The sequence below is a fragment of the Triturus cristatus genome, chromosome 7 (assembly GCF_964204655.1).
Source record: "Triturus cristatus chromosome 7, aTriCri1.1, whole genome shotgun sequence".
Classification (NCBI taxonomy): Eukaryota; Metazoa; Chordata; class Amphibia; order Caudata; family Salamandridae; genus Triturus; species Triturus cristatus.
Genome location: NC_140590.1, coordinates 1,018,267,966 through 1,018,282,535, shown reverse-complemented (window position 1 = coordinate 1,018,282,535; position 14,570 = coordinate 1,018,267,966). Strand labels below are relative to the sequence as shown.

Below are 14,570 nucleotides of genomic sequence, written 5' to 3'. Positions count from 1 at the left end.
CAATTATAGTCACACTTCTTGGTCATTTGATCGTACCATTCTTTTAGAAAATGAGGAAGTTAACTTTTTACGATCAGAGACCCAATATTTTTTGGAGGTAAATATAAATTCTACGGAAATCCACATTATGTGGGACACTTTAAAAGCCTTCTGGAGGGGGGAGTATTACGAACAGAGCTTCTTTTAGAAGGAAGAAATATAGGGAATGTATTGATAACCTGGAGGGGGAAATGAAGATCGAAAACACCCTGGACCCCCGAACCAGATCAGGTGTAGACTACGAAAGATACAGAGAGTTAAAGTTACAACTAGATAGCATATTACAAGCTAGGGTCTCTAGAAAGTGGGAGGCGAGTAAAATCTCTCATTTTGAGTTTGGCGAGGCGGCTGGAAAAATTCTTGCTTGGAAAACTAAATCCGACCAAGTTCGAAATTACATCAGAGAGATTAGGGTGGAGGGAGAAGTTGCTCCCCGAACCACAAAGGACAAAATAGGAGGTGCTTTCTGGGATTTCTTTCAGGAAATCTATAAAGAAGATACCCGGGAGGATAAGGCAGGGAGGGAGGCCTGGTTAGATCAAATTTCCTTGCCAAAGCTATCCCCAGGGCATAGCAGGACGTTGGAGAAAGATCTCTGTTGATGAAATTAGGAAGGATTTGGGGCAAATAAAACAGGGGAAGGCAGCAGGCCCTAATGGGTTACCAGGGGAATTTTATAGGGCCCTCAAAGAGGAGATCGCCCCGGTTTTGGCCTCTGTTTTCAATAACATCCTTTTGGAGGGCAGAGACCCTCCAAAGTCTTGGAACGATGCCACGGTGGTCTTAATACCTAAATCAGGGAAAGATCTGAGAGTGTGGGTCATATCGCCCGATTTCGCTCCTCAACAGCGACTATAAAATCTTTGCTGCTATTATGACAACTAGGTTGGGGAAGGTGATAAGCTCTATAATTCATAAAGATCAAAAGGGCTTCATAAAGGGTAGACATTTAGCTGACCTCACGCAAGATCTGGTTGGGGCGTCGATATCGCCACCACTTTTTCTCTGCCACTGGCTGCCTTTACGCTGGACGCAACGAAAGCCTTTGATAGGCTAAATTGGTCCTATTTGGTTGCAGTCATGAAGAAATTAAATTTGCCCAAAAATTTCTGCTGTATGATCTTACTCCTATATAAGGCCCCGACGGCAAGGCTCTATGTAAATAACTCCCTAACAGAGCCATTTGAAATTTCGAGAGGCACAAGGCAGGGCTGCCCGCTTTCCCCTCTCCTTTTTAACCTCTATATTGAACCTTTTGCACAGATTCTTAGAGAGGAGGCTACTATACCATCATTTAGCTTTGGAGGGTGGGAAAAGCGGGATGCCCTATATGCCGATGATATCCTCATTATGACTTCAAATCTAGATCTGGCTCTTCCTTCAGTGTTCAGGAAGGCTGCAGAGTTTGGTAAAATCTCTGGATATAATATAAACTCAGAGAAAACCTAAATTATTGCCTGGAATTAGGTGGAAGTAGTGTCCTCTATGCGGTACCTTGGTATTAGAATAACCCAAGATATAAGTAAAATCACCACTCACAATCTCGAGCGAATACATAAGGAATGTCAGAAACAAGTAAAGGCATGGAACCATCTCCCGCTATCTATTTTTGGGAGGACAAACCTTCTAAAAATGTCTATCCTACATAAATACACTTTTTTGTTGAACTCCATCCCTATGGCCTTTGATGTCAAACAAATATCCAAATGTCAACAAGGAATTAACTCTTTTATTTGGAAGTATGGAGCCACGAGATTGGCTTGGAAAAAGTTGAGGAGAAGGAGAGATAAAGGAGGTTTAACGTCACCAGACATCCAATACTATGCTTGGGCATTCCAACTATCCTATTCGAGAATGCTCTTAAAATCACCAATGAGCAACCCTAGGGGGAGGATGTTTCGAGCTATGTTAGAGGGGTCTGATCTTCCATCTGACGGCTTCCTTTTTAAGTTTGGAGACCAGAATATTTTTTTTTTAAAACAATTAAACTCTCCAATCATTGGCTAGGTGTTTGTCCACAATCAGAAAACGAACAGGGTTGTGTTATTTTTCCAACCTAGCACCCATGTGGGACTCGCCAGGCACTCCTTTGGCAGGTCCAATAAAAGAAGCCGGAATTGTGAATTGGGGAGAGCTGATTGCAGGTGGCTCAATGATACTTTGGGAGGCTTTGCGGGAGAAAGTCGGGCCAGGATTATCTCGCTTCAAATATATGCAGCTGACTAACTGGGCTCAGACTTTGACAAGAAAGGGAGTCCCCCTGGGAAACTATAGCAATTTAGAAAATCTTTTGGTGACAAGGCCAGGGGGGGGGAAAGGAGGTTGCATGTTGGTACTGGGCGATCCTGGAGGAGATAGAAGACGATACCAACCTCCCTGAGGTGTTATGGGGTAGTAATGTCGGCGAACAGTGACAGCAGCTGTGGCTGAACTCTTTTAGCCTACTATATAAAACTGTGAAGCCAGCCTGGCTGAGGCGGAACCACCTATATACTTTACATCGAGCATATCTGTCTCCCCAAAAGTTAGGCAAATACCAGCATGGGAAAAAATGCAACAAATGTGATCTGGTAGAAGCCTCAGATGTGCATATGTTTAAAGAGTGCCCAGTCATTAGTTATTTTTGGGAAGAGGTGATGGAAGCGCTATCCTCTATTCTAAACATTACACTTGGCAACAATCTCCCCTTGATCATCTTTGGGATTGACGAAAAGATCTTAGGGCATGCCAGATCCTTCTTGTTTTTTGCGATTCTAATGGCAAGGAGACAGATCTGTAGATTTTGGGTGGATACAGCCCCTCCAACATATATGGGATGGCCATCGTCCCTATATGAAGTTTCTAAAGTAGACCTGGCGAGACCCTGTAGCAATGAAAAGAAAATTGCTTTTTGGGATTATCTGAAACAGTGGAAGTAGGCTCCCGGGTTTTTTTTTTCTTCTAGAGGTCCTATGATTATGCCAGCTTCCCTGCTCCATGGATCTACAACAAGGGTCTTTTTCGATTTCCTGGTCCAAACAGGCTGAAATATGCCTAGATGGAGTTTTTGAAGGTCGCCCTCTTTGTGTGTGGTTCTCTCCTTCTTCCGCCAACTTGTTATATCTCTTTTTTGTGCTAATGTCCATAGCACATCGACGGTGGGCAGGACAAGATAGCACAAAGTGGTGGTTGGTGGTTTCCTTTTTTCACACATAAGGGTTCGGCAAATGAGGACAAAAAAAGAAAATTGGCTATATTGACGATAGGAGTCTCCACGGGATCAAAGTTCCTCTCCATGCACCAACAAAACCATTTTCTCCAAATGTTATTGTATCTATAGTGTGTTCCTGGTGCCCAGGATTCTCCGAGGAGAGTGAGAGCTGATGACGAAAGTCCAGACAATTCGTTGGATTGCCTGACACTTTCCAAGCAAGAAGTTTCAAATTCCCTGAAAGAATTAAGTGGTGATCTTCTCCGTCTGCGTTTGAAACCAGACCCTTGACCGCTGGAATCAGGAAGGGGATGACGCAGGGCAATTCCAGGGTTGTCGGGAACCATGCCTGAGAACGCCAAAAGGGGGTTATCAGTACCAAGGAGCATTGGTCTTGTCTGACCTTCTGTAGGACCCTTTGAATCATAGCAAAGGGAGGGAAGGCATAAGCCTGAAGACGAGACCAGCATTGGAGAAAGGCGTTCACCGCTAGAGCGCCAGGGTCCGGCATCCAGCTGAAGTATTTCGGCAATTGAAAGGTCAATCTGCTGGCAAATAAGTCCACATCCAGTGGACCCCAAAAGTGAAAGAGTATTGAAAACGTTCACATTGAGTTTCCAGTTGCTGAACTCTGAGAGGAATCTGGAGTTCCAATCCGAAGAAAAATTTTACTTTCCCGGGAGGTATTCTGCTTTCAGGGAAATCTTGTGTTCTAAGCAAAACATCCAAAGTTTCTTGGCTAAATCGGAGAGGTCTGCTGATCTTGTCCCGCCTAGGCGGTTGATATGAGACTGCGGAGATGTTGTCCATCTTCAGAACAACGGATCTACCCTGAAGTGAGTGTTTGAAGCTCATTAGGGTGTATAAGCCCGCTATAAGTTCTAAGAAGTTTATATGATGGGAGGATTCCGCAAGGGACCATGCACCACCGGTGTTTTGCTCGAGGAAGCGAGCACCCCAATCATGAAGGCTCGCGTCTGATTCCAGGACAAATTCTAGGGCAGAACTGAAGATTGCTTTTCCATTCCAGGCATCCAAATTCTCCAGCCACCAAGAGTTCTGACCTGGCTTCCTGATCTAGGGTCACAAGATCTCCGTACCAAAGAACAGACCTGAGGGCCTTTCCTTTTAATCTCTGAAGGGCACGGTAATTCAGAGGTCCCGGAAAGATGGCTTGGATGGAGGAGGAAAGGAGGCCTAAAAGTCTGGGTAACTCCCGTAGGGTTAGAGATTCTTGTTTTAGAACAGACCTGATCTCTTTGCGAATTTTGGCGATTTTCTTGGTGGGGAGAAAAGGCAGCTCGAGGTATCTAAAGTGAAGCCGAGGAACTCCAGGGACTTGGAGGGGGTAAGGATAGATTTTTCCCTTTTTATAATGAAGCCGAGACTTTCTATAAGGTCCAATGGGAGTTTAGAGGTCTTTCACGAGTTGTGAATAGAGTTGGGACATGAGGATGTTGTCTCTCTGGACCTTTCCTTGCATCTTTGCCCAATTTAAATAGAAATGTAATCCAGTCGGGATCGAGGTCAGGGGTTTGAGAAACCTTGTCTTGTAGGAGGGTCTTTGACACTCTGATTTAAGGGTGTTCCTAGTCTCTCTTTCAAGAGTATTTCTGAGCCATCTTGTAATATATTTTGAAACACGTTCCTGAGGGAACCATTTAGAGCTATTTGGGTGGGAGATGTTGAGAGGGGAGAACATTTCCTCTCCTAGGGGGTTGAGGATTGCATTTTTAGAGGAGGAGGACGAGTCGACATTGACTGGGTTATTAAAATCAAGGTCTTCGTCCAAATCGTCAGGACAAATTTGTCGTAGGGGTTCTTGAAACTTTCTTCCTCCTCTCAGTCAGTGTCTGCATCATTCTGAGCACTATTATAATTTGTGCCGCAAGGGACACCCATGAAATTTGTGCCACGAGGGACACCAGTAACATTTGAGGCGCGAGGGCTTCCAATCAAGTTTTAGGTGCTAGGACCTCCCAAATCAGTTGAGGTGCCAGGACCTGCCATAGTGCAATCAGAGTGTTTGGACTTTTTTGTCCTTTTGCCACGAGAAGCGACGTTGTCGGAGAGATCATCATGATCAAAGGTAAGGGATCTCTTAGAGGACATCACCTCTTTAAGGGTATTTAGCATGCAAGATCTCATCTCTTTGTAGAAAGTTTTTAAAAGATTTGTTGGCGTGATTAGGGGAGCTAGCAGTAGCGTCATCTGATTCAAGTTCAGATATAGTAATACTTGATTATTGATAAGCTATGCTTATAATCTCTCTTGTTATGTTGGCAACAAAGGTTAAAATATAAGGTGCTTGTCTTATTTGGCAGGAGTGTGGGTTTCTTTTCACTTAAAAGGCCAAATAAAAATCCCATTTTTTTATTTTATGGATATGGCGTTTGGGATTAGATATGGGGATTATAGATAACGATCTCCGGCAGCAGCTGAAGAGAGCGATGTAACTGAATCAATCGCTCGAGCTCAGCTGCTGCCAGATAGTGTAATTAGAAGAAAGGGCTTTGGCAAGCGGGGGACGTGACCGCACCGTTGCTAAGGTGCATTCCTCAGCAGTGGAGACGCGCTCGCGAGGACGGAGCGAGCGCGTATTAAAAATTGCCCAAAATGAAGATTATCTCAAGGTAAGTGCACAAGAAAATAATTCAACAAGAATGCCGCGACGTTGAGTGAATGAGGAAAGGAGTTCATTCAAAACTCTGCGCCTCGGTGAAGCGAGTGCGGGCCCGCCGGAGGAAGAAGCACTTCGGTGAGGAAGGGAAGGGCGGGGAAGACTCGGCGACCATGGATTGGAAGTTGAGGGGGGGTTGGGGTGAAGGGATGGGATGGGGAGAAAACCCAGGTTCACCTGCAAGGATTAAAGTATATAAATCATGAAAGAAAACAGTAAAGAGTATAAAGAGTACATTTTAAAAATCTATAAACATTTTTTTTTTTTAAAGCATAGTACATGTTAAAGGCAATGAACTAACAAGAGAAGGTAACTTATCTGCTTGCGAGCCGCATTTAAAAGAGGCAGTCTGTTTGCTCCTCATGCCTTTTATACCATTTGTTCACTGCATTCTAGAATTGTTTTCTTTGTGATGTAGTGCGGCTGCTTGTGATCTGCATTAAAAGTTTAATGCATAATTTAGCCTCCGGTCTTGTAATGAAATTGAGTTGAAAACCGCCATTTGTGCCTACATTTTCACCTGTAACTTCTAACGATGGCAGATTTTTTTTAAAGCAATACACCGCTACGACAGCTGGTACCTTCTGGTTGAAGGGATATACAGGGCTTGTAGGTTCTCTAAGAACCTGAGAAACCCAGAGCCAATAACTGCGCTACACCTAGCAATGTTTTTTCGTTGTGTACGGGGTATGCAGCAATTAAATTGGTTAAAATATAAAGAGTGAAAAATAGGTATCCAGGTGTAAGAAAGTGGCTCTGTATATACTGCACCAAGATGAGGTACAGTGTGTAGAGTCCCCAGAGGTTTGGCAGAGGCTAAAGTTGGATATAACCTTACTCTCTAAAGTGGTAGCTTGGTCGAGCAGTAAGGCAGTATCAGAGGAATGTGTAAAGCATTTGTTGTACACACTCAGTCAGCAAATGGTCTCACACACACACTCAAGAACTGTACTCTAGGCCAATGGTTTTGTATATAAAAATAGTTTTATTTTCGAACCACAAGTAGGTATCAAAATACTTTCTCAGGATGAGATGCTCTAGTTGAACACTTTCAATAAGCAATAGACTTTTAAATGCAATAGTTGCAGTTGTTGCAATAGGCAACACAAGTTAAACACAATTATAACATTGAGCTCAATGGGAATCTTTCTGTAAATGCAATATCAATTACTTCTCATAGGTTTTTCTTACTCAGGGCTGGATCCTGGATTCATACCTGGTGCATCTCCTGTAAACAGTTGAAAGAAATCGTTTTTGTTACACAGGCAATTTTTAAGGAATATTTGTATGTTTCAAAAATCGACACTTAGAAGAATTTCTGGCAAAAACCAGGCAATGTTATCCTATGGAGGAAAGTTTGGTTATCGGAAAATCGCAGTTGTAATTACTTTTCAGGGTCAGTGCTGGGCACCAAGATCCAGCACTGGGATCTCTCCTGATAACAGGCGAGTAATTTTGTTTTTGTTGATCGGGTGATTTTTAGTGATTTATTTTAAAGTTTCAAAACTCTACACTTAAAAGAATTTCTAAGTAAAAATCAGTCAATGTTACCCTATGGAGGAAATGTGAGTTATCGGCTTTCAGGTAAGTACTTGACTGGCAGAGTTAAGGTTCTGGGGTTAGACTCCGGAGTCTCCCAGGGTCAGGTAGGTACAGTTGTTACACCCTCAGTGGCACAGGGGCAGCCGGATGCAGAGAGAGTATGCCCAATGTTAGCCTATTGCAGGCAGGGGGCCTTTGGTTGGTGGCTGCTAGCAGGCAGACCACGCGGCTGTAGGAGCGGAGCTCCTGGTCACTTACACAGGGCAAGTGGGGAAGTAGAATACAACAGTTGCTGCACTTCCAGGGGCACTTGGGCTGCTGGGTGCAGGGTGCTTTTGGGCCGTCGGGCGCCCATTGTATTTCGATGGAAAAGCTGCAAGATAAAGGCTGCAAGCTCGGGAACGGAGATTCTTCAGGTGCGACCACCACTTCGAGAGGTAAGTTGGGAAGCTGTAGGTTAGGTAGGCACCCAGGGGCTGGGCACAGGGGGCCGCAGGGCGCCGGGTGCAGGACGTGTCTTTTGGCGTCGGGGAAATCTTACCCTCTGCTGGTCGCGGTTGGGGGTGTCCCTGGAGTTGACGCTGCAGGCGTCGTCGGAAGGTCCTTGGATGCTGGATTCTTTGTCACAGTCGCCGGGGGGACGTCCTCGTGGTCTTTGTTCACTCAGGCACAGGCAGGGCTCGGCGGGTGCAGTGTGTGCTGGATTTGCGGGTTGTTGCTTGTTTGAGCAGAATCACTGCTCGTGGGAGTCCCAGTGTTTAGATAAGCAAGAAAGTCCGGTCCTCCGGGGTTTTTGAGGTGGCTGACCACTGGAGACGCCGGGGTTTAGCAGGAGCAGGTTCGAGGGTCGACAGGCCGGTAGGGCTGGGGCCATGTCAGTTGGTCTTGTTAGCAGCTGCACGGCAGGTCTTCTTTCTTGTTCATCTTGTTTCGGAATCGGGATCTGAGGGAGGAAGTTTCAGGGTGCCCCTAAATACTAAATTTAGGGGCGTTACAGGTAGGGAAAGGTCAGGGACCAATGGGTCTCTTTCCTGGGGTGAGTACACCCCCCTATCCTGCCACTCCTGTGGGAGGGGGGAAGGAGCCTAGTCCTAATTGGCGAAGGGCTCCCCATCCTCAAGATGGTGAGAGCCCGGAGTCGTGCTTCACCTCACCTCCCCCACCTGAGGGCTGGGGATGGCAGAGGCTGGCACACCCCCTTTACTCCCTTGGGGTTTCCCGCCAGTCTTCCTGCCAGAGTGGGGGTCAGAACCGGTGGGGACCAGTTGCTGAGTACAGCAAGTGGTCTGGGGAGGTTCTCGTAGGCGGCATGCCTTTGAAGCTTCCCCTTCCCATCCTGGGGGAGGAGGCTTGGCACCTCGCCCCAGGATGTGCATTGTTGCAGGCCCACAAGAGCGGATGGCTCTCTACCAAGGGGGTCAGCAACCTGTCTGCTGGGTGGCAGCCTCTCAGTCAGGACACTGGTCGTGGGTTAGTTTCAGGAGGCAACTCTAAGTTGCCCTCTGTCGTGCATTTTACATTAAATCCCACACTGGCATCTGCAGACACTCAGCCTGCAAGGGTGTGTGTGTGTGTGTACATGGCCTCTAAAGGTGGCACAATAAGCGCTGCAGCCCTTAGGGGCCTTCTCTGGTCACAGGGCCCTGGGCACCTAGGGTACCATTTACCAGGGGCTGACATGTGTCCAGAGTTGCCAATTGGGTTTAGGCTTCAATACAGTTTGAGCGAAGGAACACAGGCCCTGGGCACCTGATTAACAGTGTGCCCTGGGCTCCTGCCAAAGTACATCAGCAAAAAGTGGGGGCATACCATGCAAGAAAGATGTCACTTTCTCATACCCGGGAACAAGATATGGCGTTTAGCAGCAGTGGTTATTTGCCCATCTCTGAATTTGTGGGTGTCCATACCAAACGCTTAATTACCCCGAATCCCCTTGGAACCTCAAATGTAGCTATAACAAAAATCACATTTTCCTCACACTTGTGTGTGGGGATCATCGCCCTGGCACAAATTTCCTACCCCCCTCCCCCCCCACAGCTTGCCCCTCGGTTTCCTCAGTAAAATAAGACCTCACTTTTGTTGGTGCCCAAAGCACAGTCAGACTAAAAACGTATAAAAATAAATTAACTGATATCCCCTCAATCTCTACACATTTTTGGCCCTTCTCTGTCACAAGCATTTGGGCCACATACTCAAGTGAGGTACTGAGTGTGCAGTGGCGTTTGGCTATCAGTGTGTGTAGTGATCAGCAGCAAGTCACTACTCGTACTCTGCCAGCCGAGCACCAGTCCAAGCACACTGCCAGCCGAGCGCAGTCCAAGCACAAGTGCCATTCCAAGCACGCCGCCAGCCAAGTGCCAGTCTAAGCACACCATTATCTAGTTATTTTTTTATACAAAAAAGAAAAACACAAACCAATTGGAAGTAGATACAAATCTATAGTTATAAACACAACAGCTCTAACTAAATACATCACACTAATGGCAACTGTAAAATCTAAACAAAAAACAAAAATTACAGACCAGTCGGTTTACTTTTACTTGCTTGGTTGCAACCCCAAAACACTGTTGCGTGTGGTAAATTTAAAACACACAGCCCAGGCTTAGGACAATCGGGGCAGTACATGCAACTCTCCTTCTTAGTGGGAATTTCTATTTTTTGACCTTGGGGGGAATGTGATCAGGAAAGTGATGATTTTTCAGTCTAGTCAAATCTTCCACCGCTGCTTCTCTAGGAACCTTTGCATGTTCCACTACAACAAGGCTGCCTATCGGAGACTGCTGAAACTGAACAAATGTAATCTTTGACTGTGGAGAACAATCCTTGAATACAACAAAAGCATTGAAGGTTGCTAAGTGGAATACATTGATATCCAACTTCTTATTCCAAATGTACACCTTACAAACAGCAGTGTAAGGTTCCTACCTCTGATCTACTCTATCTACACCACCCATGTTCTTATTGTAGTCTAAACTGCACAGAGGTTTGCACACTACAGCAACCTAACCCCAAACAGTCACAGGTTAAGTACTTTCACCATAGATGGTAGTCAATATGTAGACCTCTGTCCTGTCAAAAAAATCACAGCAAGAAGTTCATTGCCATGCAGGGCACTTCTTTGTCCCTTTTGGAGTTTTTTTCACAAAGAAGCTTTTTGGGGTAACTTTTACGGTTAGATTGGATTGTGCCTCAAGCAAGTGTCCACTTAATAATTCCCTGAACAATTGCATACCAGTGTTAAAGTTGTCTACATATAAATGGTGACCTTTGTTAAAAAGTCCTATATCAAATTCCCACACAATTTTCTTACTAACTCTGAAACTGGACAGATAAGCAGGAGGTCAATACTGAAATCCCTACCAGTGTACACCCTGAAATTATAGCCATATCTAGTACCAGGGGCGGCTCCTCCATTGGAGCGGAAGAGCATTGCCCCACTTAAAATTACCCCGAACCCCAGAAAAATAAAGTGGTAATTTATTACCATTTTAGTATTCTTTCCCGTCCCAAACAGAGCGTCAGGATGGGGCCACTGCTGAGTGACAGCAGCATGTCATCCAGCAGGGAGGAGGGTGGGCTGGTATGGCACTATTTAAAGTATGCATGTCTTTTTGACCATCAGTCTTGAGATGGCCAGCCACTCATGCACACTTTAAACCGCTCCAACCCAGGTTAGAGCAAACCAAAGCCTCCAGAGCACGGTGTAGCACCGAGTGAGGCTGCTCCCTCAAATCAAGGCATTGCTTTCATGCTGCATGAGAGCAGTGCCCTGATTGGCCAAGGAAGTTGCTGTTTCCAGTTCCAGTGGTAAGAGGAGCGGAGAACGCTGCGTTCGGGCAGTTTTATTTTTTAACATTTTATTTTGTACAAGTACACGCCCCCTCCTGGTAGATGCCAGCCGCCACTGTCCAGTACTTCTCTCAGACAGAATGTACATCTTAATTCCATAATGTGCACTTTTGCTGGGAATGCACTGCCTAAAATCTAATCGACCCTTAAAGAGGACCAAAGACTCTTCCACAGTCAGTCGGTGATCTCGTGGCCATGCTAAAGCATTATCAAAGATATCTTCAACTCATCCAGATTTGCGGAAATCCACCAAGTAGCTCTAGTGTGAGGCTTATGTCTGGCACTGTTGTCCCTCAAATACTGTTCAGCATACAAATTAGTCTTCTGGACAAGCATCCAAAAATACATTGTCCTTAATAAACTGAAACAAGAATTGGCATAGCCAATAGGTCTCGCCTTTGGGACCTTATAAGTGTTTAACCATGCAACAGTTGCATAACTAAATACTAATAAGTTCCCAAAAGCCAGGCCTATTGGCTATGCCAAGCGAAAGTGATCGCGATCAAACATCAAAGCGGTCGTGCGGCTATGAAAGTAATCACGGTAACGTGCCGCGCTGTAGCTGTAGGCTGGCCTGGTAGAACTTTTTGGAGCCCTCTCAATAAGTCTCGCCAGACCAGCGCATGCGCTGGGTCAGGCGAGACCTAAAAAATGTATAGTCACAAAGTTTTTAGTATTTACTCTACACCCTGCATCACCACTAAAGGCAGGCAACACCGGCTGCACCATGTCCGGGGCAACTCATAGTGCAGAACTTCCAATTGGAAGCCTTTCAGCCCCATGCTGCAATCCAGATGCCTCTTGCCAGACAGCTAGACTCACCAGCACCTACTCTGACCAGACACGGCTAGCAAAACACGGAAAAACATGTTGCCCAAGAGGTTGCTCCCCAAAAATATACCAAAATGAAATCCCTGGGGTATGGTGGGTAGCGACCCTCCGCCCCTCCCCCCCCCCCCACCCCCCCCCCCCCTGCTGATGGTGTGGGCAGATCGGCCAAAACCTATGTAAAAAATTGTCCCCTAAGGAGCGAGGCTTGCCTAAGGGGTCGCTCCCCGAGACACGCAAAGAAAAATCCCTGGTGGTCCAGTGGATGGATTTCTGTTCCTCGATTGAGGGGCAGGAATCCATTCAAAAACAGGCCTGGTTGGAAAGGAAAAGCTTTCCCTTTCCCCAGTGTCTGTGTACCCCCTCACCAACCACCCCAGGATGATTTACCTTGCAAGGGTCCTCTCTTGGGATGCTCTGGAAGCAAATGGCTTTAATATTACCTGTTTTCTGACTTCACACAGTGACCAACTTCCACTAAACGACCCCTCGGCTGTAGAAGGTGAGCCTTACCTGCAGAAAATGAACCTACCTGCCTAGATAATCTAAAACATTTCAGGTGCTTCAGAAAATGTATCTAATTTTAGTGCAATTAGTGAATTTTCAACGAATGAGTGACACTTTTTCAGAAGCAAAATGCAACGAAGACTAGGAAAACAAATATCAGCAATTACACCCATTTGAGCAACAAGACACTAGGAAGGTATTAAAACTGCTGGAAAGCACCAGAAACTGAAGCACCTGCTTCCCTTCTAAGCTGATCGTACTATTAAAAAACAGACTAGGAGTCAGATCTGCAAATCTCTCATTGATAGTGCGCGCCACTGCAAACAAAAGAAAGTTTCTGAAAATTTCAGATAAGTCAATTGTAGTCGGGTCAGATTATCTGTTTTGAAACCCGGCTTAGCGTGCCTGCAACTTGCCCACCTCAAGTAGATAGAACGCTTAATCTCGCACTTACAATCGCCCCCCCCCCCCCATCCCCCCCCCTACATGCTCTCACAACTGCAGGCAGCAGCCTGGCCCCACCGGCGTTGCCGTTGGGGTCGGCCCGAGTCGGTTGAATGGTGAGCAGCAGCTCTTTTCTTCAGGGTGGCAGCAGGCCCACAAGGGCGAGTCAGCAGCCCACAAGGCTGGGGGGGGCCAGGTGACGCCGAGGCAGGCCGCGGTGGTGCAAGCAGCGGCGTGCACATCACTTCCGCTACCCTGGCCAGATCGCTTGTATTTTTTTCCATATACCAAAAAATGTCCTCATTGGAGTGTTACAACTTTCCGTTGTCTATGGCTCTGAAATAATACATTTCTCAAGCGTGATTTCAAAGCTGTAGCAGAGGCGCTCGGCTCAGTCTGGGAGGGGCGAGGATGTGGTTGGGAAATTAGGTTTGAGTCTCCTGACTCTGCCGTGACTGTGGAGTCCGCCTCACTGTCCAGTGACCGCCGGATCCAAGAGGCACCTCTAGTGAACATAATGACTGGGGCGTGACGGGCCCAGCAAACTAAAACATATACCTGCCGGTCCACGCGCTCAGCAAGTTGTGGCTACACCAGTTGAGCTGGCCCCAGCAGCTGTACTAATCGTGAATGCTTTTTGCTGCAGCTAGCGCAGTGGTCGGCGCCACACTCCTGACCTGCCATTCCCAATAGACTTTGCACACTTGTCTTGACACTCCTACAAGACACGCTCTGCCATAGCAGCTCGCAGTCTGCGCTGCCTGCACTGCCTGCACATCAGCAGTGTTTGGCAGGGTTGGCCATTTTGGTCCTCCTTGTCTCTTCCTCAGCACCGGCTGTGGTGTTAAGGAGGCGCTACAAATGCGTGAACTTGCATTTTGTGTGGTGATGCAGACCACTGCACAAAAATGCGTTTGGATCACGCCTGATGCGTGGTACTTGGCAGGGCTTCCAGCCGTGCACTATTGGGAAAAGGAATGCAGAAAGTCAAAGGAATGCAGAATGTCAACAAGCACGACTTGTGCTTTCAGGATTCTGAAAGCACACGTCATGTTTGAGACTGCATTGCTTTTATTAGTTTGGGGCTGCGGAGCGGTTTGTGGGCCTTTGGCAGTTTTATATAGCGCTACCTCGATCTGAAGGTATCGGAGCGCTTTAGATAAGCACCAGTTGCATTACAGACATACATTCATTTTTAGGCTACCTATACTCTAGTGCTTCTACACCATCTAATACTTTTATTCATACTTGTTTTATTGTGCCCGCTCCCCTGTGTTTCCTTTTTATGGTGATTTATTTTTGTAATTCTTTAAATATTCTGTGCTGAACCCTCTCCAATGATAGGCCGCAGCTCTCCTGCCCTGCAAGGATCAATTATGGCACCAGCCATCACTGCGTCATTACCCTACAGTGACCAGCTATCACCAATCGCAAGGAGGTAACAAAAGAAGAGAGAGAGACCATTATTGGTGCTAGGCTCTTGTCATATGT

At 46.4% G+C, this 14,570-nt stretch overlaps 1 protein-coding gene across 2 annotated transcripts in view; it reads left to right on the top strand.

The window, feature by feature from the left end:
- Positions 1-14,570, top strand: part of AFF4 (ALF transcription elongation factor 4) — an 862,537-nt gene that overhangs the window by 64,356 nt on the left and 783,611 nt on the right. The gene's annotated exons all lie outside the window — the stretch shown is intronic.